We start from the raw sequence: 26,780 nt of genomic DNA, 5'->3' as shown, positions 1-26,780 counted from the left end.
TTCTGAACCCGGCGCCGCAGGACTCCAGGTTCACGGAGACAGACGCCTGGCCCGCGGTGGGGGCTCGCTCGGGGAAATCCCCGCCCACTTTGTCATTCCCGCAGGGGAATCCCCGCCCCCTGTCCCTGTCACTCCAAGAAGGGAGTTCCCGCCCCTCGAATCCACCGGAGGGAGGGAATCCCCGCCCATCCCGGAGGCTCGGTGGGTCCCCAGCGCCGCGCCGCGCCGCGCCGCGCCGCCAGGAGCAGACTCCAGCGCCGGTGCGTGCCGGCCCCGGTCGCCGGGACGCGGTGGGGCGGCGGCCGCTAGCTCCCGACGGGGCCGCAGGCCGAGCCGAAGGCGCCGGGATTGCGCCTCCCGCGGCTGCTGCCGAAACGAGGCGCAGCAGCTCCGGCAGGCGCGGCGGTGGCACCCGCGGTGGCTGCGGTGGCGGCAGCTGCACGGGGACCCGCCGGGCGGCGTCTGAATTCGGACGCGGGAGGAGCAGCAGGAGCCTCCGCCAAGCTACGAGCAGGTGAAGGGACTGTCCCACCGTTGCCCAGGACGTGGGGCTTCGGGTGGTCAGGGGAGGTTGAGAGGCTTGGCACCCCCGAATCCGTGTGTGCCCGGCAAAGTTTAGTGACAAATCCCGGTGCTGGAATCCCAGCCCCGGCAAGATAAGGAGCAGGGGTGCCGACCCCGTGGGGAGGGGGTCCCAGGTTGGGCGGTGCATACTCCGCTGGCATCCGGCCTGGGCCCAGGAGGGCGCGGCGGAGCGGACAGTGCCGGACTGAGCGGGACAGGGATGGTGAGACAGCTGGAGGCATGCTGCTGAGGACACTCAGGACAGGGCCGGGAGCCCCTGCCCGGGCGCGCGCCCTGGCTACCTCATTTCTGGGCGGTCTTGTTCCCTCCTCCGCTAGAATCGGAGGTACTCAGGTACTGCGGCCTCAGGTACTGTCCCTTCGTTTTTCCGCCCCCTCCTTGCCCCGGGAAGAGACGCGCCGGGTGAGGGAGTGGTGTGGGCGCGCGAAGAGTAAGGGCATCTTGGGGGTGGTTATTGGCCTGTGCCAGAGAGCGGGGAATGTACTGATAGGGAAATCCAGCTCTCCCTTTGAAGTCCAGTTTCTTTAAAAACCTGCTTCCTTCCCTCTTTCCCTCTATCCCGTTCCCCCTCTCCCCCTATCCCTTTCTCCTTTTCCGCCTCTCCCTGCCTCCCTCTCTCTGGTTTGCGTTTTAAGTCTTTGGGTTGCCGGTCTTCCCTGCTACTTGGAAAATCCATTAAAGCTGAAGGCTGATTTGAGCAGGCGGAGGATCTCGGACCCCTGGCAGGACTTTGCCAGAAGCCTGTCCTCAGCAGCCCTGTTCCGTGCAGAGACCTTTGATAAGGGACACTGGAGTGTGAAGAGGAGAGGTCTGGCATGGGCTGGTCACAGAGACCGGAATGGCAGGCACGAGGGCATTCCAGAGCTCCAGACCTGCCCTGGGACTCAAGGTTGGGCAGTGTTGGGAGTTTGGAGCCAGCCAAGTCTGGGTCTGTCCCCTGCAGCTGGCCGAGCCTCTTGCCTCCCAGAAAGGTAGGGTCCATTGGGTGGATATGTTTCCCTGACACATCGTAATGAAGTTACAGGAAATGGTGGCGCAGATATGATGCTGTGGGTCTGTCCTTAAGACCTCCCCACCGCCCCATACCCAGACCTTTCCAGGCTTCTTTCTCCGCAGGGTCTCCTACACTCAGCCTGCTCTGGGCTGGAGGTTTAAGGGCCTGGGATTTCTACTGGGCCAGCTTTTCTGGTCTGTGACTTCTGGGTGGGGGGTCAAGTAGGTACAGGTTGGCAGGTGTGATGTGGGAGTGCTGCTTGTGGGGGTGGAAGGGAATGTCTCAGAACACACCCTGTGACTGTAGGTGGTGGTTCTGGCTCCATCAATTCCTTCTTCTATTAGGATGGGCCAAGCGCTGCTGTTCCTATAACAATGTAGTGGTACCAGTGTGTAGGTGTAGGTGTTAGGGGTGGCAGGTGCTCAGAGAGGAAGAATCAGAACCAGGTGAAGTATATATAAATGTACCTTCCTTGACATAGCTAATATGCTCCTGGAAAAATATTGAATTATGCTTTAAATCTATCCTCGAAATTGATTTTGTATGCACTTTATGGCAGTTTACTATTTAAGGAAACTTATGAAAATTTCTCCATTTCAATCATCTTATTTTTGGAGTACCTGTGGTTTACTGATGTACTGATAGGGAAATCCAGCTGGAAGGTGCGTGTGTGTGGGGGGGGCGGGGGGAATAGAGGTTTCAGGTGATGCGCATAGATGAAAGAGACTCCCTGCTGTCAGTTTGTCAGTTTCCACCTATTAGAAGAGGGAGCAGTCTGCCCCAGCAAACCCATGCACATGAGGCCTGTAGTAGGCACCCTGTGTTTATTGGATGAAGGAATGAAAGGATAATTAAATGCAAAAAGTACATGAAGAGTGTTCCAAATAAAACATTTTGAGAGTATGGAGAAGACAGGGCCCACTTTTGACTGCTAAAATCTATAATGGTTCATGGGGGAGGCCATAGGTAGAAGACAGGCATGCTGGGAGATTCCTCTTGAGTTAGGATGTGGCCCGAAGGGCATGATGGGAGAAGAGGCTGAGCTGACAGATCAGAGGAGCTTAGTTCTCCAGATGGTGGGGAGATGTGTGAGATTTTTGAGTGAGGGACTGTCATGATCATATGTGCTTCAAGGTGATTAATCTGATCTCTTGTAGAAAGAATGGGGATTGGGGAGAGTGGAGAAGGGAGGGCTCCAGAGAGAAGGCTGCTGTGGTAAGAAGCTGGGGGGAGGTAATGAAGTCTAAGCTGGTGGTGGCAACAGGCTAGGAAGAAAGGAAAGACCCATCAGATGTGGACTTGAGGTATGGGCACTGGTTGGATTTGGAGTTCTTTAGAGAAACAAAGATCACTTGCAGGTTATGAGCATGAGTAGTGTGCACTGGGCTGCAATAGGGAGTTTGGAGTTTAACAATTGACATACCAGAAACCTGGAGAAATCCTTCCAAATTTCTATTTCTCACTCCTCCCACATCTGATCAAACACCAAAGTCCTTATAAAATCTGTTGGTAGCTCCCAGGATCTGTGAGATAAATTTTAGCTCTGTGTACCTCCTTAAGCTTCCCTCTTGCTGTGCTTCCCAACACACACACACAGACATGAGGTGTAGACCTGACCTACCTTGCTCTCTGCTGGGTGGAGTCCTAGAATATGCTCTCTCCTCAAATTGTCCTGATGAAGTTGTGCTGCTGCTTCTTCATGATTTAATCTAGGGCCTCCTCTGTGAACTTTCTGCCTCCCTCTCCCAAGACATGTTGAGCAGTCCTTGTCTGGACCATATCCCTGCACCCACATAGCGCTATTGGCACACTCATCATGCTGCCCGGGCTTGTTTCTTTGGGACTTGTCTCATGGGCTGGACAAGATAACACGGAGCTGTGGATACTCCCATGGCTTAGATCTTGTGGGCCTGAGTGATCAGACCATGGCAGTGGCAACATCTTTGTTGGAAGGTGGCCCCAGGTCCCTCCTGCTGCACCAATCACAAGGAGAAAAATTCCAAAGAAGGTGAACCTGAAGCAGGTCAGGACCAAGTCCAAAGAGAGGCTAAATCTCTTTAAGAGGACCTGCTTAGAGACTCAAAACATTTTAAACTCTTTCTTCTGCCCTTAGAAGTGTCCCTGTAGTACCAAGCAGGATGCTGAGGTCTGAGTTGTGTTTCAGCAGTGGGAAGAGCTGTGAAGCCCCTGAGGGAGGTGGGAGGACAGGTGGAGGGTCAGGACTATCTGAGAAAGATGATAGGAAAAGGTCATTGACCAAAGTAGGGGGTGAGGCCAAAGACAATCAAGGGCAAGTGCAGGGAAAGGAAAAAGCCAGCCTTGGCCTTCCCTGGAAGGCAGGAGAGAAGAGGAGGTTGAGGGAGGTACTGGAGACAGCCAGGAAAGCAAGAGGGGCATCTGCTGGGGGTGGGGTACAGGTGTGGCTGGGGGTTTGGAGACAGAGGCTGCAATGCTGCTGCCAGCCTGGGGAGGCCACCTGGGCACCTGCACTGGCTCAGGCAGTTGTGGGGGAAAGGCAAGATGCTTGAGTGGGGCCCCAAGACTGGCTGGAATCCTGGCAGTGCAGAAAAAAGTCAGAGCCTCCATTTGCTCGTGTGTAAAATTGGCCCAATAGCTACTCCTCAGGTCATTCTAAGGAATAAAGAGAAGTACTGAGGTGTGTATATAAGTCCCTCGGTGACAGTGCCTGGGGCATTGTGGGTCCTTTTGAATAGTGAGTTGAGAAATGCACAAACCTCTCACCAAAGTCAGCAAGGGCCTGTTGAACGGAGAAGGCAAGACTTCTCAGCAGACTGTCCGAAGCTTTCTCTCAGCGTTGGATATAAAGCTTTGGGCTGCTCTGAGCAGGTTGGTTTTCCTGCTCATAGCCAAATGAGTCTTTCAAGATGTCTTTCTTTTCATCTGTTGGCTTGTTGCAGTGGCTGCATCTGAATTTCACTTCCCACTTTCATGCAAAGATCCAATAGCTGGGCACAAAGCAGGGCAAGCCTGGCTAGGTTCCCCTGTCCTCTGTTGTTTGGAAGGGGACATGCATTCATACTTGCCAGTTTTCCTGCATTTGAGGAACCTGCAACCCCCCCAAACCAGAGAACTTGCTCCATTAGCAACTGGAGCTAAAGTCACAGTGTACAATTGTTTGATCTGGGGAGCTAGGCTGTTGTCTTTCAATGGCAGTGGCATTGGCAAAGGTGCAGGTGGGCAAGGAAGAGTCCACAGTCTGCAATCCCCCTTAGCTTTATTAATGAGACTTTGATTATACTTGGAAAGATTACATAAATATTCTTATCAGTGAAGAGGGGAAGAAAAAGAGCACTTAAATTGATTTACTAAACTCTCAGTAGATATGTGCCACATTAAATGAAATTGGGGAGAAATGCAAAGAATTTTTTTAAGGTAATAGAAGTATAGGGTCATTTGGAAACTTTAATCATTTTTTTATTTTCTACTTGGACGGTCTACGTGTAGACTATGTTGCTCTTTGGACCTATACATAGGTTGCATATAAATGATAGACCTTTCTATGGTATTTAAAATTTTGAAATCCTCATCTCATAATATCCATATTCTAGAAATAGAGAAAAGATGGGATTGGGAAAGATTGCATTTTCCATGGGTTCTGGGGGAATGAGGATTTGAAGTCAGGTAGGTCGTCTGATTTAGTCTGTCTTGGAGCTGAAGAGTTCTGCTCTTCTATTTACAAATGTGTTCAAGGAAACACTGGGAGCATTTACGGTTTGCAAGTGCAGTGGTGGAAGAGGCCCTCTGTGGTCTGAGAAGGGGCCCATTATAAGAGATGGCTTTTAAGGCACTAAGTGTGCGGAGAAGACACTTTTGTCTTGTAAGTCTCTACAACGCCAGGAAGAGGCCTGCCCCTGGCTGTGACCTCTCTCTGATGCCACTAGCATCTTCTCCACCCAAACTCTCGATGGGGCCAAGGAACAGTCCCCACCCTGCGAGATCCTGGCTGCCCCAGGCTTGTGCCACTCACCTTCTGAATGAACAGGGACTGGGCTATTATTATAACTTGTAGAAAGCCAGAAACTCAAGGTTCTTAACTCTCTTTATGAAGCCATCAAATGAAGCCAGATAGTTTTGACTATCTGGCCAATGAAGTTATTCTTGGATTATTTGTTTTTAGGTTATAAGTGAAGTTATTCTTGGATTATTTGTTTTTAGATTATAAAGTGTTTCTGTGGCTCATCGAACCCTGTAGGACACGTGAAGAGTTTTGGAAAAGCAGCATCAGGGAACCGACTTCATAGCAAAGAGGATTAATTTTGCACACAAGATTGTTGCAAGTGCTGGTTGAAATAATAGCAAGGAGATAGGGCAGTATTGTTGTCAGAAGCAGCCTGAAATGCCTAGATAGCCACAGGAGGATTTAAAAAAAAATCACAAATTTGGAAGAATCTGAAAGTCCTTGAAAAAGGGCATTGTCCAATCTCTTGCTTTCAGGGTGAAATAAATTTAGCTCATTCCAGATAAGAATGTGTGGTGTTTTAACAGCTTCCTAAGAAGGCTTCTAAGGTATATTTGGCCCTTAACAGAATGAGGCCCCAGGCTGTTCTGCAAGGTGTGTTTTATTACAGTGGGAGAGGAAACAGTTTGAGAGGAGCCCATTCCCGGTCTCATTTTTATCAATACTTGGACACTTCTAGCACTTGGCTTTGTTAGCAGACTAGATTTCTTAGCTTTGCTACCTCAACAAAGTTAACACACATACCCTGTTGTCCCGGCCCCAGGAGAGAGATCATCCTCCTTTGCTAAAAATAAAGCCGGCACTCATACACTGCAGGATAGGATAGGATAGGATTCCTACCACGAACAGGGGCATGCTTTGTGCCAGGAAACCCAAAGTCGTTGCTGGCTGGGACCTGCCTGCTGATGCAACTGGAGTTGTGCTGGGAGGAGGGTAGGGGAGACAGTAATTTTGGATCATGGTGTATTCAGTAGGGGGAGGGGAGTGGGGAGCAGGGCTGCCCTGCAGAGGAAGCCCCTGGACACCCAGTGGCAGTTGGTGGGAAGAGAGTGGGTGCCAGGGAGCTTTGTGTTCCTGAGGTGTTTTGCTGTGGTCACTCCTAGGGAGAGCTTGAGATACTTAGGGGCAGACAGAATCAACACCCATTCCTTTGCCCCTGTCACCAAAGGCTGGCCCTTTTTTGATGCGCATCTAAGGTAAACCTGGCTCGTCCTATTCACATATCCTGGGATATTTCTGTAATTCCAATATTCCAGAAGACTCTGTTTCTGGAAAGCAGAGAGGCAAGTGCATTTAAGGTTAGCCGTAATTCACTGGATTGGCATATACAAGTTTGAACCCCCAGCCCTAAGGAGTTTCAATGAGTTGGCCACTGAAGTGTCTTCAACACCCTGATCCCTCCATCCCATCAATAGTAAGTGATTCTTCTTCTTTTTTTTATTGAGACAGAGTTTCGCTTTGTCACCTTTGGTAGAGTGCCATGGCATCACAGCTCACAGCAATCTCAGACTCTTGGGCTCAAGTGATCTTCTTGCTTCAGCCTCCCAACTAGCTGGACTACAGGCGCCTGCCACAATGCCTGGCTATTTTTAAAGACAGGGTCTCACTCTTAGCTCAGGCTCGTCTTGAACTCGTGAACTCAGGGGATCCACCCATCTCAGCCTCCCAAAGTGCTGGGATCACACGGCGCCTGGCCAGTGGGTGGTTCTTTACACTGCTTATGTCTGCCTGCAGGTGATCAAATGTAATCACCAGCTCTCTTCAAGTGTTTGAACATTTCTTTTTCTGCACCTGAAGAAGATGGGAATGGAGCCAAGTTTAATAAAGCAAGATGTCAATAAACTCTTGACATTTTTGTGTGTTGGCCAATGGACACATAAAATGCCTGATTTCATCTGTGTTTCAGTTGGATCCCTCCACATACACACATACTTTTTGGCCCAGCATATTTTATAGAGATTTGGGTAGAACTAGATTGTGTTCTATGGGCCTCCTGGTGAAGAAAATTCACTTCCAAGGCTAAAGCAGCCATGCAAATGTTATTACAAAATCACTCAGCATACAAAATTGGCATAGCCTCCCTCCAGTTAGCCATTGCCCACTCCTACTCCCATCCTGGTCACCGTATTCCCAAGATCATTAGGCTAAAAGAAGAAACAGCTGTCCCCAGAAAATCTGCTCCAAGCGTCCTCATTGGCATGGATTCTCAAGAGAGCACAGGCAGTGAGACGGTGTGAGGAGAGGATGGTGCTGTAAAGGATTGCGTTAACCTCTCTCTGAGCCTACTGCTCATCTTTAAAAACCTGAGCAGATGTAAAACGTATTGATTTCTTTATTGGAAAGAAACGTGGAGCAGCTGTCAGCCATCTGTGGCACCTGTGCCCCCTTCCCACCTTCTGGTCCCTTCCCTGCTCAGCTTCCTGGGTACCACCTGGGTCGTGAGGAGCTCTGAAGACTGCCTTTCCCTCACTGCTCTGGAGGACCCAGCACAATGTCTAGTACATAGTACATGGGTAAAAATTAAAATTGTTTGAACGTTCGCTATCTGGCAGGCACTGTTCTAGATACTTCCCACATACTCATTCAATTCTCATAACCCAGTGAGGTACATATTGCTATTATTCCCATATTAGCTTCTTAGGGCTTCCATAATGCACAATACGGTGGCTTAAAACAACAGAAATTAATTCTCTTTACAGTTCTAGGGGTCAGAAGTCTGGAGCGAAGATGTTGGCCGGACTGGGCTCCCTCTGGGGGAGGGAAGAGGGCTTCTTTGCTTCTTCCAGTCACCCATAGCTGCTGGCATTCCCTGCAGCGGTCTCGTGTCAGTCTCTGCCTCGGTCTGTACATTGCCTTCTGTCCTCTGTGTCCCTGTCTTCTCATGTCTTCATGTCTCTGTTTTGTCTCTTAAAAGGACATTTGTCATTGGATTTAGGGCCACCCAGGTAATCCAGGATGATCCCAATTTGAGATGTTTTATTTAATTATATCTGCAAAGCCACTTTAGCCAACACATTTGCAGCTTCTAGTTGGGACATATCTTTTTGGGAGGCACCATTCAACCCTCTGTACCCCTTTCATAGATGGAGAAATGGTGGTACAGTGTGGTTCAGCAAATTCTCTAAGATTACACAGCTCAGAGTTGGTGGAACTAGGATTTAAATACAGCAGCCTGGCTGTAGAGCTTGTCTTCTGGACCACTCCTGTCTACTGCCTTTCAGTAAATATGCTCACTGATTGTTATGATATGAGTGGACGGCAAGATGGGTAGGTAGATAAAGGGATAAAGACACTGATCAGAATACGTAGCCAATATTTTCCTACTCAACATATTGAAAATAATAATGATTCATATTCATTGTTTTATGCTGTCACCCCAGGACATGACTTTGGGTCCTCTTTTTAGCTATAGGAGGGAGACCTCAGCTGTCTTAGGTTTTTTGTCATCACCCTTGTGAAAGTCAGAGCCATCTTATCTCCGAACCCCTCCTACAGTCACCTTCAAACTGGGCTTCCTGAGGACATTCTTGACCCCTAGTTCTTTCTCTTCTGAGCAGCCAGAGATGTCTTTAAAAAATAAAAAAAAGATTATTTTTTCCCCTTTGATCCCACAATCCCATGACTATGCATCTACCCAGAAGAAAAAGAAAATCATTTTATCGTAAGGACATTTGCTCTAGACTGTTTATTGCAGCTCAATTTACAATCACCAAATTGTGGAGACAACCTAAATGCCCACCAACCCAGGAATGGATTAACAAGCTGTGGTATATGTACCCCATGGAATACTATCCAGTCATTATAAAAGATGGAGACTTTACATCTTTTGTATTTACCTGGATAGAGTTGGAATGCATTCTTCTTAGTAAAGTATCACAAGAATGGAGAAGCAAGAATCCAATGTACTCAATTCTAATATGAAGCCAGTAAATGGTCTAATATACACCCACAGAAGAGGAAAATTCAAATTAATTCAAGGTGGGGGAATTAGGGAGCAGGGAGAGGGGAGGAAGGAAGGAGTGTGCTCCCACTTCATGGACACAATGTTAGGGTGTATGGCACACATCCTGGGGGCAGGACACAATTATGAGAGGGGCTTTACTTAACAAATGCAAACAATGTAACCTAATTCACTGTACCCTCAACCTGAAACAATAAAAAAAATTATTTTAGAGAAGTTTAGGCTCATAGCCAACGTAGAAGAAAGTATAGACATTTCCCACATACCTCCTACCTCCACCCAGGTAGAGCCTCCCACATTATCAACATCCTTCACCAGAGTGGTTCATTTGTTACAATGGCTGAACCTACAGTAACACATCATTGTCATCCAAGTCTGTCGCTTACATTAGCGCTCACTCCTGGTGCCATACATTCTAAGGGTTTATACAAATGTAAGATGGCATGGATCCATCATCATAGGATCATACAGAGTAGTTTCACTGTCCTAAAAATCTTCCATGCTTCACCTATTCATCTGTTCTTCTCCCTAACCCAAAGGAGTCTTTTAAAAATTCAGATCAAGTCATATCACTCCCCAGCTTAAAACTGGGGATTTCTTGCCCACATACACATCAATGGATTAATAAGCTGCGGTATATGTATACCATGGAATACTATATAGTCATGAAAAAGATGGCGGTGTTACATCTTTTGTATTAACCTCCATGGACTTAAAGATACTTAGTAAAGTATCACAAGGATGGAAAAGCAAAGATACAATGTACTCAATATGAAACTAGTAAATGAACAATGTACATCTACATAAGAGAAAAACACAAACTCAACTGGTCAAGGGAGAGGGGAAGAGGGGAGGTTGGGGGGGCACTGTGTGCTCTCACCTAACAGGCACAACATAAGGATATATAATACACTTCTTAGGTGAGGGGGACAACTACAACTTGGACTCTTATCTAACAAATGCAAACAATGTAACCTAATTCTACCTTCATATTAATCTGAAGTTAAAAAGAAAACACCACTGGTGAATTTCTTGGTGCCGTTTGAGTATAATTCAAGCCCCCTGCCTCCACCCACCACTCCCGTGACTTCCTCTTACTGCTCATTGCCCTCACTCTGTGCCTTGACATGGTGTCGTATTCTGGACACACCAAGTTCTGTCGCTTAACAGGTCTCTTCTGTTTGGAAGCTTCTTCCCCTAGATCTTCATGGGAACATCTTCTCCAAGATCACATAATCTAAAATGGCTGCTGCCAGGTCCTCTGTGATATGACTCCTGTTTGGAATAAAATCTTTGACTTATTCTTTTATTGTCTGCTTCACTGTTGGAACGTAAGTTCCATTAAAAGAAAGAGCTCAATTTTTTGTTTTTGTTTTTCTTTTTTTCCTTTAAACATTATGCTATAAGAGCAAAGACCTTGTCTTATTTTCTTTTCCTTCCTTCCTTTCCTTCTTACTCTTTCTCTCTTTTTCTTTCTTTTCCCTTCCCTTCTTCCTTTCCGTCTTCCTTTCCATCTTCCTTTCTGTCTGTCTTTCTTTTCTTTCTTTCCAACACAGTCCCACTTTGTCATTCCTGGTAGAGTGCCCCATGGCATCATCGTAGCTCACAACAACTTCAAACTCTTGGGCTCAAGCAGTCCTCTTGCCTTAACCTCCCAAGTAGCTGGGACTGTAGGCACCCACCACAATGCCTGGCTTTTTTTTCAGAGACAGGATGTCCCTCCTGCCCAGGCTGGTCTTGAACTCCTGAGCTCAATTGATCCAACTGACACAGCCTCCCAGAGTGGACTTACAGGCATGAATCCAGGAGTGAGACACCCCACCCCGCCTTTGTTTGTATATTTCTATTGCTGACAACAGTGTCTGGTATATAAAAATATCTATTGAACAAGTTGAACACTCCAGCATTTCAGGCACTGCTCCTATTTTTCTGATGAGGAAACACAGGCTTAGAAAAGTTAAGCAACTTGGTTGAGGATACAAATCTGTTAAGAATTGGAGCAAGAATTTGAATCCCGATACAATCTCTTGTCTGCTAAGTCCATGCTCCCCCATGCTATTATTCCATATGGAATCTCTCAGAAGCAGGAACTGCCCAGAATCCCTACAGCCCCTACAGAGCTCTGACTTTCCTAACTCTTTTTCCTGCTTATAAACCCAGGACACTGATCGTTAACTTACAGGGAAGAAGTGTACTTACTCAGATTCCCAATGTACTATTTCTCTGAAAAGTGGGCCTGGAGATTTATCTTAAGAAGCTAAGAAGTCCATTTTTGTCCACTTTGGGACTTTGAGGCTCAAAGCTTTTCCTCATCTATCTTAAGACTGGATGGTTTAAATCCTCTTTCTTGAACCCTTATAGGAATGTCAGAGGTGACCTGGCTGAGTCCTTATATGCAAAGGTAGAGTTTCTACACATTCAGAAAAAGCTCTGAGGTCTTCCTCCCCCTGGTTTTTCTTTTCTGTAATTTGGTCTTTTCTGCCTCCACATCTCTGCCCAGTTGACAGCCCTATGGTGAGAACATGGACTCCATTTTTAGACTGGTTGGGTCTTGTTAAAAGACTGGTTGGAGGGACTTTACCTAACAATTGCAATCAGTGTAACCTGGCTTATTGTACCCTCAATGAATCCCCAACAATAAAAAAAAAAAAAAAAAAAAAAAAAAGTGGTTGATTTCTTGGTCCCTGGCTTTGAGTCAATCATGAAAGAGGACGAAGGACGGGGACTCGCCAGGTGTAGGGCTCGGGGGTTGCAGGGCTAGGGAGAACGAGAAAGCTATTTGTTTCCCTTCCTGTTGTTGGACCTCCTTTTAAAAATAAGCTCTGTCTTGAGAATTACATCAGCGTCCTAGTAAGTAAACATCAGACAAAAAAAGTACTATTTCAGGCAAATAGTAATCTTAAGAATGGCCTAGACTTGCAAACGGAGGTTGGGCTTATTCAGAGAAAGGTCTATAGTGGCTGATTAGTGTATTTTGGCAAATATAGCTGCTCTCCTGCAGGAAGGTGGAACTCTGGCCATTTGACATCGTGGCTTCGATGGTGAGTGAGTGGGGTTTGCTATGGTAACCAGAACTTTGCCCGAGGGTTGTACACGTAAAGTGTCATTCATTGGTACTACCCTTTATTTTTAGCAAAAACTAAAGAGGAGCTGCTCATTGTTCCTGCTAACACGAGGGTGGGTAGTCACAACGGAGCCGGAGAGGAACTGGCTGTGCTGTTCTCAGGTGGAATACCGCCACCCACAAGAGCTCGTAGGTGTTGCATCAGAAGTGCGTCTGGATCGCCATTGGTTGAAATCCGTGCTGCGCCTGCGCGCTGGGATAGTTGGCTTGGCGTTTCCTGTCTCGTAACTGCTTCTCAGTCGCTGTTCTCAACTTCGTCTGGACACAGCGTGCAAGCTTTGCAAACAGTGGTGGTCCTGTGGACAGGAGGTGGGTAGCTTCCCATAAAGCCATTGAAAACTCTGAAAGCTCAGCAAACCTGTGAAGGAGCCGGTATTATCCCCTCAACAGGACGTCCACTCCTCTCCCAGCGCTTGTCCTTTGTCTTCACTGCCCCCAAACCAACCTTTTCTCTTTTTCTTTCAACTAACATTTATTTAGTACCTGCCAGGCAGAGAAAAGATATTTACACTTTACATTCTATGTAGAGGAAATAAAAATAAAATCCAGATTGCCTTGAGTTACCAGTTGTATCAAGTTGTTTAACTGTCTTCTGGGTGGGGAGGTGGCAGAACAATGGAGAAAAATTGCTTTTAGAACAGGGTGAGCCTCCTGAACTTCACTTTTGTTGGGAACTTGGAACTGGTTAAGATCCGCTTTGGTAGATTTGCTGTTAAATATATGACTAGGATGGAGGTAACTCCGAGGCCACGTATTATTGTGATCCAACACCTGTGGGTTTGTATGGGAATGAGAACCGCAGCCTGAAGTGAAGCCACAGTCATGTCTTCAGCTGAAATCAGCTGTGTGTGGGTCAGAGACAGTAGCCTGGAAGGCTCTTTCAGACATAGACCATATACTATTCCATGCTGTGACTCAGGTACCTAGTGTATTGCCTATACCGTAGAAGACCCTTATGGGAAGGTTTCTTTTTTTTTTTTTATTTTATTTTTTTGAGACAGAGTCTCACTCTTTTGCCCAAGCTAGAGGTCTGTGGCATTATCATACCTCAAAACAACCTCATATTATTGGGCTCAACCGATCCTTCTGCTTCAGCCTCCTAAGTAGCTGGGATGACAGGTGCTTACCAGAATGTGCAGCTATTTTTTTCTATTTTTAGTAGAGATGGGGGTTTTGCTTTTGCTCAGGCTGGTCTTGAACTCCTAAGATAAAGGGATCTTCCCACCTTGGCCTCCCCAGAGTGCTTAGATTACAGGCATGAGCCACCGCCCTCACTTTCATGAAGGTTTGTTTTTAAATGGATAAAATTATTGTCAGATCAGCATGTTTTGGTGGGAGACAAGAACCTGGACTAAACTTCAGGTTATAGTTATAGGCAACCCATGAAGATCCCCATAGTCTAGAATGGTCTTGGCCTTCTCAAACATGTAACCTAATGGGGGAGACAGGAAGTCTGAGGCAGTGCTAATTGACTTAAGATGTATGGGAAGATGAACCTTCTGATAAAACCATCTTAAGAGTTATCCTTCTGGAGGCTGAGGCAAGAGAATCGCTTAAGCCCAGGAGTTGGAGGTTGCTGTGAGCTGTGTGAGGCCGCGGCACTCTACCGAGGGCCATAAAGTGAGACTCTGTCTCTACAAAAAAAAAAAAAAAAAAAAAGAGTTATCCTGGGCAGCACCTGTGGCTCAGTGAGTAGGGCACCGGCCCCATATGCCGAGGGTGGCTGGTTCAAACCCAGCTCCAGCCAAACTGCAACAAAAAAAATAGCCGGGCGTTGTGGCGGGTGCCTGTAGTCCCAGCTGCTTGGGAGGCTGAGGCAAGAGAATCATGTAAGCCCAAGACTTAGAGGTTGCTCTGAGCCATGTGACTTCATGGCACTCTACCCGAGGGCGGTACAATGAGACTCTGTCTCTACAAAAAAAAAATAGTTATCCTTTAATCACTAGTTGTTTTTTTTTCCCAAATGAAAAGATTTCTACTTTATACACTGATCATTTTAGATGATTTCATGGACTAGAAAATACACTTGTACAGTCCCATTCATCCCTTCAGTAAATCAGATACATATTTGGGACCTACTGTGTGCCAGATCTTGAGATTCTAGTAGTAGCTGAAGTCCAGAAGAACACAACTCTCTAGAGATGGGGTTTTCCATCCCAGTGTGCATTACAAACTGCTCTTATCAAGATCATCCATGAAGTCCAGATCTGCTAAGTCCAGGGACCAATTATGAGCCTTTTCTTGACCCCACAAAGCATTTGCCGTGCACAGTTCATCCCTCCGTTTATTCTTTTTTTTTTTTTTTCCATAGAGACAGAGTCACACTGTACTGCCCTCGGGTAGAGTGCCATGACTTCACACGGCTCACAGCAACCTCTAACTCTTGGGCTTACGCGATCCTCTTGCCTCGGCCTCCGGAGCAGCTGGGACTACAGGCGCCCGCCACAACGCCCGGCTATTTTTTTGTTGCCGTTTGGCCGGGGCTGGGTTTGAACCCGCCACCCTCGGCATATGGGGCCGGCGCCCTACTCACTGAGCCACAGGCGCCGCCTTCCTCCGTTTATTCTTGAAAGGCTCCTTACCTTGGCTGTCTGGACACTGTGCTGCTCAGGTGTTTCTCTTCCTGCTCTGGGCAGCTTTCCTTCCTGGTTTTCTTGGCTGCCTCCTCCCTAAACTCTTAATGCAGAATCCCAGGACCCAGTAGTTGCACTTCCTGTCTTTCCCTGCTTAGCTTTATTTTCTCCTTAGCACGTTGTCAGTTCTTTAACATATCATGTATTTTACTGACTAAAATAGCTTTTCTGCCTGCTTCTCTTCATGACAGTGTAAAACCTAGGAGGGTATTTTTTTTTGGATGGGGAGGGTGTCTATTTGGTTCACTGTTGTCTCACCAACATTTAGAACAATGCTCGGCTTATGTTAGGCACTCAGAAAATATTTGTTGAAAGAATGAATTAGAATCGCTGGTATTTTTAATTTAAATACCAATGTCCCAGGGATTGTGATTTAATTAGTATGAGGTAGAGCCCAAGCCTTGGTATTTTTTTGAAAGCTCCCCAGGTGATTCTAAAGTGAAGCCAGAGTTGCAGACCACTGCCTCCAGATCTGGACTCCGCATTGTTTTTCTCCTTCTGGAGATTTTTCCTCTGTGGCATACATGTGTTTTTGCATTCTTAGGAAATCCACTAGTCTCAAAACTAAAATTGCAGTGGCAGGTTTTAATGACATTTGTGCTGTGTATGATAGCATATTAAGGTTCTGATCAAAGCTTCTTGTTAGAGTGGATGTGGCGAACATCCTCCCCTGTATGATCTGGGCTGAACTTCGGTGGGAAGGCACAGACCCTATTTTGCAGAGACAAGTGTATTCTTTGTTAAATTTCCCAGTTGTGCATCAGACCATATTAGAAGAGTGAGAAGGGTTTTAAATCTGGCCAATTTAAAAAAAAAAAAATCTGGCCAATTTTTAACCTCATTTGCTTAAATGGGTCGTATGCATTAATTCTGTACCCTGATCCAGAATGTTCACCCGCCCACCTGCCCACTGTCCAAACTCCGTCCATCCTTCCCTGGCTGGCAGTCTCCTGCAGAAGTCCTGGTATGTTCACTTGCTATCCAGAATATCTGGCTTTATTGTTGAACTTTTTTGGTGCCTTCTTTTTATCCCTTCTCAGACTTGACTGTAACCTCTTGGAGGGACCTGGACCCTCCTTTCTCCTCTCCCTGTCCCCAGCAACAGGCAATAAAGGAACAGTGTCAATGGGTTGGTTAAACTATTCTTGTTTAACGCCTTGGCAGCATTTAGGCACCACTGCCTGGGGAAAGAGATGTCACTCTCGGCATAATTAGGGATTATACTCTTCATAAACACCCTGGCATTGTTCATGCTGTTTTATCATTGATCTGTATGGTTCTCATCTTATGCTTTTTATTTAAGCAATTAAGTACATAGCTTTTAAGATTTAAAAGTCCAAGTTTTCAATACTCTGAAAAAGATGTATTCAAGAAAGCTCAGATACAGTCGTATTTGGCTTTATTTTCAAAATCGGTTTCAAAGAAATAAAATTCAAACAGGCTTTTAGGGGCTGTTGGGAGGAATCTGTAAGACAAGGCAAAGGGGGGTTGCTTTTTAGCCCCCCCCCCATTCTATTTGAAGTCTAGTGACTTTTCTATTACAGTTTCATTATCAAGTTAACATTCTGCATTTCAGCAGCCTGGGAGATCGGGTAACCTGATACACTGCAGTAGGAGGAAGGTTTACAAACTAAGTTCTTAACACCTTACGGCCTTTTGAAGCCCTCAGCTTGGGGAAAAGTGATGTCATGGTGAGACAGGAAATGTTATAAAGCTGCAAAATGTCATAAACATATTTCCATCTGGTCGTAGGTGTATAAGACACAGCAAAGAAAAGCACTTTGTGTTTTTACCCAATGGGGATAAGGTTAGTAGGCCAGTATATCATGGGAGAACCGTTGACATCGCGTATCTGGACTTTTCAGCAAGGTCTTTGGATGGTCCCATGTGATGTCTTTGTAGGCAATGTGGACTGGACAGTAGCAGCATGGGTGGTCCGAGGTTGACCACTCAAAGCCCGTGGAATGAGGGGAGGGGTTGGTGTCCATCCAGAGAGAGGGCCCCGAGAGAGTCCAGCACACTTCTGCTGTAGGCTCGATCTTGCTCCCATGGGTCATTTTTATCATCGATTTGAATAAAAACATGAATGACATGTTTGTACCATTTGCTTGTGACCCAGATCTGGGAAGCACAGTGACCTCATTTCACACCAGTGTTGGAATCTAAACCGACTTCTAGGAGAGGCCAAGCCTTGTAACATCAGCCAAGGGGCCCGAGTGAAGGTCCTTTATTTGTCTGCAAAACCAACTGCATTTATTTCTCCTGGCATGGTCAGGAGCCTGTTTTCACAGCAGTGGGCAGGTAGAGGTGGAGGAAGGAGGCAGTTTGTGAGACTGCTGTAAGTGTGCATTAACACGGGGCGGGACTCTTAAGTGAAGGTAAACCCCAAGTGCAGGGGGCCCAGGGACAGAGCATTGACCTCAGCACTGGACCATTGCATGCCGCTTCAGACAATACACATCTTGAGGCGACAGTCTGAGATGGGGGAATCAGTAGAAAAGGTTTTCAGGAAGGAGAGTGGCTGCCTTCCCAGCTCCACCGTTTCCAGCCACATGCCCGTGGACCATCACTTTACTCCTTTGCCAATACTTTGACCTCCCTCTCTTCTTTAGCTGCCTCCACCCTCCCCAATCTCCAGACAAAATAATCAACCACTTGCCTTTTCTGCCCATGTCCTAGCTACTAAGGCATTTCTAGGAAGGAAAAAAAGATCACACAGCTATTTGTATAGGCACAATCACAGAATAATGGTCTCTGAACTCGTCAAACCCCGAGAATGCCAGACAGGGGGACAGTCTGCCTACAGGACCCTGTCGCCCCCAGCAGCATCCCCTCCCCTTACTCTCACCCCACTGGCTCTTCCCTCCCTGTCCAGCAAGAGACTTTCATGTTTTCTTCACAGAGAAAGGATCAGTGGAAACGCCCTTCTCCTGCTCTATCCCTTACAAATGATCTATTTCCACATCCAGCCTGCCTGCCTTCTTTCTGTCCTCTGAGAAATTTCCCTCCTTTTATCAAAGATTTCCCTTGGAGCTCAGACGCCTGTGTGCTCACCCTTGCTCACATTTGATCTCTTTATTCTTTCCCTTCTGTCTTTAACCTGTGCCTGCTGCCTTTCTTCTCAATGAAGGGTGCAACCTTTCCCCCTCTTTAATTAAGACCCCTTACCTTAACAACCAGATTACTTGGAAATTGGTTGAACTGGCTATTTTCACTTCTTTAATCCCCCGTTAGTTCCACAGTGGACTGTGCAGTGACTTCCACTCCCCGCCCTCTGCTGAAATGCCCTGCTCCATTTGCCCGTGGGCCTCTGTGTCCGAACCCTGGGGAAAATTCCAGGTTTCAGGTGACTGCAGACCAGTTTCTCTTTTATGGAACACTGGTCTCCTGGCGTCTCTGACACCACTTCTCTCCTGCCTCTGGGTCCTACCTCTTTAAGTAATACTCAGTCTTAATCTTCTCTCTGAGCTCCATTCCAGAGACCCCTTTAATTTATTTTTGCAACAACCTTTACTCTCCCTTTACTTTATTTCTTTGGTTTTGTAATTTGCCTCTTAAATGAAAGTTCTCATCACCCTCCTTCTCCCTAGCTGCCAGGAATTTGAGCCACAGCTTCATCTCCAGCCACACCTCTATGTACCGTCTGAGCTCTGGACTCACATGCCCAGTATCTGCCTACCATCTCCCTCTAAGTGACCCTCAGTGACTCCAAAGCTACGTGTCCCAACTCTTGATCACCACTTCGCCCACAGGGACTTGTTCTTCTTCCTCTATTCTTTAGCTTGGCCATTGGCACCCTCACTTAACCAACCCTCCAGATGAGAAATTTAGACTCGTCCCTCACCCAATGTGGTTCTGGATATTTGCACATGGGAAGAGTTCAACCACTCTCCACTGGATGGGCACATAAAGTATTTCAGTGGCTGTCTTGGACAGGGCCACCAAGACTCACTCTCACTTTTGGTCCAGATGCCAGAATAAGGGCCAAAGCATTGACATGAAGGGGAAGAGATACAGTCTCATGCTGGGAAAAGTTTTCTCTCCATTAAACTAGTCTCAAGGTGAACTGCCTCAGTTGAAGGGAGGAGCTTCCTTCCACTGCGGGCATCAAGCAAAGGCGTAAGGACCCAAGGTTGGGCCTGTGACTTCTAATGCCTCTACCAACTCTGAGACTTGGTCCAGCAGCTAGTCAGCCCTCCTCTATACTGACTATGTCATGTTATTTATGTTTCCTAATGGATTATTAGCCCCAGTGTATGCAGAGGAAACAGAAACTCAGAGCGTCAAGTAATTTTCTTAAGATGACCCAGCTGGGTAGTCAGATGGGCCATGACACTTCCAAGAGACACCTGTTCTTCCACTGTTTTGGGTAAGCCACTACCTTCTATGTGGCATTAGAGACAAACGTGAGTTCAGTAGAGGACAGTCAGCTGTATATCCTCATTATTATCTTTGAGCAATTCTTTGATTCAGACCTTAAATAAATTCAGAGCCTAAGTTTTCCTTTAATATGGCCCTGTATTTATTGTTAGTTTACCCTTCCCCTCCATGTCTACAGATACTTTATTATTATAACAAGTAATTTTAACAGCCAGATGTAGTTTTCTTCATAAGTCACCATTTTCAGTTTCCAGAACATTGGAAAAAATGAGAAAGGGTTAATGCTGCCATTTGCTTAGAATGGCTTTTAATGAAATGTAGGTCCTAGCTTCAGAGGTTCTGGGCTGTTGCTAAAATAGCAGCCTGTTTTGTGGCTGATGCTAAGGAGGTCAATCCTGAGTTTTCGTTTTCAAACTTAAAAGAAAGGGAGGTCCCATATATTGTGGGGAGGGTCATTAGCTTAAAGTACAGAAAGAATCTATAAATAAATATTTGCTTGTTTTAATTTTTGCCTCTAATACATTGTCCTGATAGGAACCAGAGTTCTGATTAAAACAGCAGATAAGCATCAAAATGGGCAGTCAGCCCAGGACAGTCACTGGGTGAGAGAAAGGAGTCCGTCCAAGGGGACAGGTGAGCTAAGAATCTGAAATCCAAGCTGCAGGGACTCGACTCACAGATAACCTGTGATTGGTGATTTTTATAGGACCCATTAGCTGCCACTCTCAGAGCTGTGAGGACAGCTTATCCTCTTACACACTCAGAGGTATGTGGTTACGTTCTCCATCCTTCACCTGATCCTAACTTTATTGTTCAGATATTCAGGGAGCTTTCTTAGCCTGTGAGCTTCAGGGTTAGGTAAGGATTGAGTAATTAAAACCAGTGATAGTCCTGAGCCTAAAGATAGATAGAAATAACCAGACCCTCCATCGGTTTGTTTGTTTGTTTGAGAGATTTAGGGCCAAAAATGTAAATGTAACTGCAGTGGGTGCAGAAAGGAGGATGGTGGTGAAGTGAAGGACTGGCAGCCTAAGCCGGGACACTGGTAAAAACACTGTCCTCCTGGGCTTTGGACCCTAGCGAGGTAGCTGGCCTCTTGAGATCTAGTTTCCTCACACTTAGAAGGAAGCAGCTGCAGCTAATAATTCTTTTCCTGGAAAAGAAGAAAATGTCCTGGTGCATAGCTGGAACTCTGTAATCTACATGCTGCCTGTCTCAGTCCTTTTGGGCCACCATGACAAAAATACCATGAACTGGGTGGCTTATACCCACTACAAGTTTATTTCTCATAGGTCTGAAAGCTGTGATGTCCAAGATCAAGATGCTGGGAGATTCAGTGTCCAGAAAGGGCCCCTCTCTGGTTCATAGGTGGCATTGTCTTGGTGAGCCCTCCCATGGGGCAGGGCCGAGGCAGCTCTCTGGGGTACTTTTTTCGAGAGCACCAGTTTTAATCAGGAGGGCTTTGCCTTTCTGTCTTAACCACCTCTACAAAGGCCCACCTTCCAGTACTATCACCTTGTGGGTTAAGAGTTCACCATATACCTCTTTCATGTTTACATGGATGGAGCTGGAACATATTCTTCTTAGCAAAGTATCTCAAGAATGGAAGAAAAAGTATCCAATGGGAGGGAGGGGGTGGGGCCTTGGTGTGTGTCACACTTTATGGGGGCAAGACACGATTGCAAGAGGGACTTTACCTAACAATTGCAATCAGTGTAACCTGGCTTATTGTACCCTCAATGAATCCTCAACAATAAAAAAAAAGAAAGAAAGAAAGAAAAAGTATCCAATGTACTCAGCCCTGCTATGAAACTAATTTATAGCTTTCATATGAAGGCTATAACCCAATTATAGCCCAAAAAGATGGGGAGAGGGAGGGGAGGGGAGAGGCTGGGTAAAGGGAGGGTAATTGGTGGGACCACACCTATGGTGCATCTTACAAGGGTACATGTGAAACTTACTAAATGTAGAATATAAATATCTTAACACAATAACTAAGAAAATGCCATGAAGGCTATGTTAACCAGTGTGATAAAAATATTTCAAATTGTATATAAAACCAGCACATTGTACCCCATGATTGCTTTAATGTACACAGCTATGATTTAAAAAAAAAAAAAAAAGCTCACCATATGAGTTTGCGGGGTTGGGGATACAGACATTCAGATTATAGCACCACCTGCTACTCAAAAATGATCATCCCTTTCCTACCTCTCACTATGAAAGACCCATTCATGTTCACCTTTTGTCATAGATAAATAAATTAAATTAAGCCACCACTAAATACCCTGTTTCTGTTAGGAATAAATTCCATAAATATTAAAAGACTTTCAAGGCATAAAACATTAAACTTCCCTTCCACTGACAATGAGTTCTTCCTCAGACTTTATTTTTTATTTATTTATTTTTAATGTTCTCATTGACTGTTAACACTACTCAATGATCTTCTTCAGACTTTAGAGATCCTCTATCCTCATCTCATATTTTATAAATGAACAAATCTAGGCCAAGAGAGGTGAGCCAGCTTTCTCAGAGTCACATAGCAAAGATTCTTCTGTAGGCATTTTTTTCTGCTGCCCCAGATGACGAGGTACAGGTTACTTGGCATTTAGTGTTTAAAGGGAAATTATAGTTTAATTTCCAACAGAGCTATTTTTAAACCGGAGGCTGTTCCACCTTGGAATTTTTTAAAGGAAAAAATAATAAATAAGCACACCAGATTTGTCCTTTTAAGCCAGCTTAAGAAGTGTGTCTTCTCCGTGCTGTTGAAATTGGCAGGCCCACATCTTGCAGACAGACTGTTCTGGTCTACTTGGTTAGTTGTTATCCTCAATGCAAATCTGACTCATGGGTGAGATCATGAGAAATCTGGGCTCTTTTTCTTGATGACTTTTTCTTTCCTATTCCAATTTTCTTTTGCGGTATTTGGCTCTGTACGATACCCATGCAGGGGAACAGAACCTTGAAAGGGTTATTCCTAGGATGGCCTCTGCTGTTGTACGAATCACAAGGCAGCTGGACCAGGTTTGGCCATGAACTGTTTGTGGCTTTGGTGTGGAAACTTAGGGGTGTATGTGGCTGTGTGTGTGTGTATGCACGTGAGCGTGTGCATCTGTGTGTGAGTGTGCTAGCCATATGCAAAGTAAGATTTCTGCTTACTGGGATTTGAGCCCTTTTTCTAACTAAAAAGACTATTTTTATTCAACAAATGTTTACTTAAAGCCCACCTTTTGATAGGTGGTGATGATATAATGGAGACTCTTACCATCTAGAGGAGGTTACCTGTAATTAAAGAAGTAAAGTTTACCTAGTCCATATATTAGGGTAATGATAGCTATTTAGTTTTAATGGCTTAACTTAGCAAAATGTTGCTGTGTCACATAACAGCCTAGTGCGGGAGTTCTTGGTCAGCGAGTGGCTCTCCTCTGCAGGGTGATTCAGGGACTCAGACTCTTTCCATCTTGTGTCCCCACAATGTCATGAGGCTGCAAGTACTCTGCCACCAACAGGTGGAAGGGCAAAGAGACAGAGGGGAGACGTCTGTCTACTTCTGAAAGGCCATGGATTGGAAGTGGTACACATCACTTCCTCACATCTCACAGCCCTTAACCTGCTTTACTTGTCATCCAGAAGCACACGGTTCCACCTGAAGTTATGGTATACTGCGTGTCGTCCAGAGCACACGGTTCCACATGAAGTTATGGTATACTGCGTGTCGTCCAGAAGCACACGGTTCCACGTGAAGTTATGGTATACTGCGTGTCGTCCAGAGCACACGGTTCCACATGAAGTTATGGTATACTGCGTGTCGTCCAGAAGCACACGGTTCCACCTGAAGTTATGGTCTACTGCGTGTCGTCCAGAGCACACGGTTCCACATGAAGTTATGGTATACTGCGTGTCGTCCAGAAGCACACGGTTCCACATGAAGTTATGGTATACTGCGTGTCGTCCAGAGCACACGGTTCCACCTGAAGTTATGGTATACTGCGTGTCATCCAGAAGCACACGGTTCCACATGAAGTTATGGTATACTGCGTGTCGTCCAGAAGCACACGGTTCCATGTGAAGTTATGGTATACTGCGTGTTGTCCAGAAGCACACGGTTCCATATGAAGTTATGGTATACTGCGTGTCGTCCAGAAGCACACGGTTCCATGTGAAGTTATGGTATACTGCATGTCGTCCAGAAGCACACGGTTCCACGTGAAGTTATGGTATACTGCGTGGAAGCACACGGTTCCATGTGAAGTTATGGTATACTGCGTGTTGTCCAGAAGCACACGGTTCCATATGAAGTTATGGTATACTGCGTGTCGTCCAGAAGCACACGGTTCCATGTGAAGTTATGGTATACTGCGTGTTGTCCAGAAGCACACGGTTCCATATGAAGTTATGGTATACTGCGTGTCGTCCAGAAGCACACGGTTCCATGTGAAGTTATGGTATACTGCATGTCGTCCAGAAGCACACGGTTCCACGTGAAGTTATGGTATACTGCGTGGAAGCACACGGTTCCATGTGAAGTTATGGTATACTGCGTGTTGTCCAGAAGCACACGGTTCCATATGAAGTTATGGTATACTGCGTGTCGTACAGAAGCACACGGTTCCATGTGAAGTTATGGTATACTGCGTGTCGTCCAGAAGCACACGGTTCCATGTGAAGTTATGGTATACTGCATGTTGTCCAGAAGCACACGGTTCCACCTGAAGTTATGGTATACTGCGTGTCGTCCAGAAACACGGTTCCACGTGAAGTTATGGTATACTGCGTGGAAGCACACGGTTCCTCATGAAGTTATGGTATACTGCATGTCGTCCAGAAACACGGTTCCACATGAAGTTATGGTATACTGCGTGTTGTCCGGAAGCACACGGTTCCATATGAAGTTATGGTATACTGCGTGTCGTCCAGAAGCACACGGTTCCACGTGAAGTTATGGTATACTGCGTGTCGTCCAGAAACACGGTTCCACGTGAAGTTATGGTATACTGCGTGTCGTCCAGAAGCACACGGTTCCACATGAAGTTATGGTATACTGCGTGTCGTCCAGAAGCACACGGTTCCACGTGAAGTTATGGTATACTGCATGTCGTCCAGAAGCACACGGTTCCACCTGAAGTTATGATATACTGCATGTCGTCCAGAGCACACGGTTCCACATGAAGTTATGGTATACTGCATGTCGTCCAGAAGCACACGGTTCCACCTGAAGTTATGGTATACTGTGTGTCGTCCAGAAGCACACGGTTCCACATGAAGTTATGGTATACTGCATGTCGTCCAGAAGCACACGGTTCCACCTGAAGTTATGGTATACTGCGTGTCGTCCAGAGCACACGGTTCCACATGAAGTTATGGTATACTGCGTGTCGTCCAGAAGCACACGGTTCCACGTGAAGTTATGGTATACTGCGTGTCATCCAGAAGCACACGGTTCCACGTGAAGTTATGGTATACTGCGTGTCGTCCAGAAGCACACGGTTCCACGTGAAGTTATGGTATACTGCGTGTCGTCCAGAAGCACACGGTTCCACGTGAAGTTATGGTATACTGCGTGTCGTCCAGAAGCACACGGTTCCACGTGAAGTTATGGTATACTGCGTGTCGTCCAGAAGCACACGGTTCCACGTGAAGTTATGGTATACTGCGTGTCGTCCAGAAGCACACGGTTCCACGTGAAGTTATGGTATACTGCGTGTCGTCCAGAAGCACACGGTTCCACGTGAAGTTATGGTATACTGCGTGTCGTCCAGAAGCACACGGTTCCACCTGAAGTTATGGTATACTGCGTGTCGTCCAGAAGCACACGGTTCCACGTGAAGTTATGGTATACTGCGTGTCGTCCAGAAGCACACGGTTCCACGTGAAGTTATGGTATACTGCATGTTGTCCAGAAGCACACGGTTCCACCTGAAGTTATGGTATACTGCGTGTCGTCCAGAAACACGGTTCCACGTGAAGTTATGGTATACTGTGTGGAAGCACACGGTTCCACGTGAAGTTATGGTATACTGCGTGTTGTCCGGAAGCACACGGTTCCACGTGAAGTTATGGTATACTGCGTGTCATCCAGAAGCACACGGTCCCACCTGAAGTTATGGTATACTGCTCAGATGCAGGAGGGCAAGGCAATGTAACCTGTGATGAAACTACATTGCAGAGCAGAATATATGGAATTTGGGGGTTTTGTGCTGTTTCTGCTATTGTCTGATAAGTACTTTACTAGGAGAGTGGAGGGTGCTCTTGGGAGGCTCCACAGGCACGGAGGAGATATCTAATCTGGATATGGGAGGGAGGGGTCATCACAAACTGTTCCTTATTTCTCCTCTCTTCCCCTGAGCTTGATTCTACCTGCAGTTGGTGTGTGTGTGTTTGTTCTGGCCTTCCATGAAGGCAAAGCAGGAGATTTTTATTTACTGGGGTCTAAAGGCCCACAGGAAGGCACATCTGCTAATCAAACTGAAGTTTTACATGTGTAAATTTCAGCATTAAGAGAGAAGAGAGAGGCGAGGAAGCCCTAAGGTGGCAGGGCAGTAAGAAAGGCAACATGACAGCCTTCCGGTGGCTTGGACAGGAGAGCAGCAGCCCTTTTGCAGGTGGAAAGGTAGCATGGGGCCCCCAGGCCACGTCAGTTCAGAAAAATTTTCCAAATGCTGGCTAAGGAGTGGGACACCCACATCAAGGCAGTGCCTCTCCCAGGGGAAAGCATCCTCTTCTACCAGGGAGGAGGAGGAGATGCTTCTCCAGCCAGCCGCAGTCTTGAAGCGGAAGCTGGAGAGAGCGGGGAATCCTCCAGGGTCAGAGCAATCAGGGAATGCATCTTCCTGTTCCAGCCGTCCCAGAATCTTATAAAGGAACATGGGGTTTTAATTTTTGGATATAAGAAATGAACATGTTTCTCCTGCAACTGAACTTATCTCTTCACTCAAAAATATTTTCTTGCTAATTATTTTTAATGATCTCAAGGAAAAGTGCCTTTTGCAATTTGTTTTGACAAGTTCATACATGCAAAGGACCTGCTGCTTCTGCATTTATGAGCTGCTTTTACTGTTTAGGTTACCAGTAGAGTTACCTAAAAATAGACCCATAAGCTGGGTGCTCAGAAAAGACAAACTTGG

The 26,780-nt window shown here is 46.2% G+C and overlaps 1 protein-coding gene across 3 annotated transcripts in view; it reads left to right on the top strand.

Annotated features, from left to right (window-relative positions):
- The first annotated feature begins 223 nt into the window (after positions 1-223).
- The window catches only part of PDZD2 (PDZ domain containing 2), a 393,189-nt gene continuing 366,632 nt past the window's right edge, over positions 224-26,780 (top strand). For all 3 annotated transcript variants that reach the window (XM_053592669.1, XM_053592654.1, XM_053592661.1), the window contains exon 1: positions 224-514. The gene's annotated coding sequence lies outside the window, so the exon portion shown is untranslated. The remainder of the gene's footprint in view (positions 515-26,780) is intronic.

Source organism: Nycticebus coucang, chromosome 1 (assembly GCF_027406575.1).
Source record: "Nycticebus coucang isolate mNycCou1 chromosome 1, mNycCou1.pri, whole genome shotgun sequence".
In the NCBI taxonomy this organism is placed as follows: Eukaryota; Metazoa; Chordata; class Mammalia; order Primates; family Lorisidae; genus Nycticebus; species Nycticebus coucang.
The sequence above is the reverse complement of the archived record's forward strand: the minus strand, read 5'-3'. Positions and strand labels throughout refer to the sequence as shown.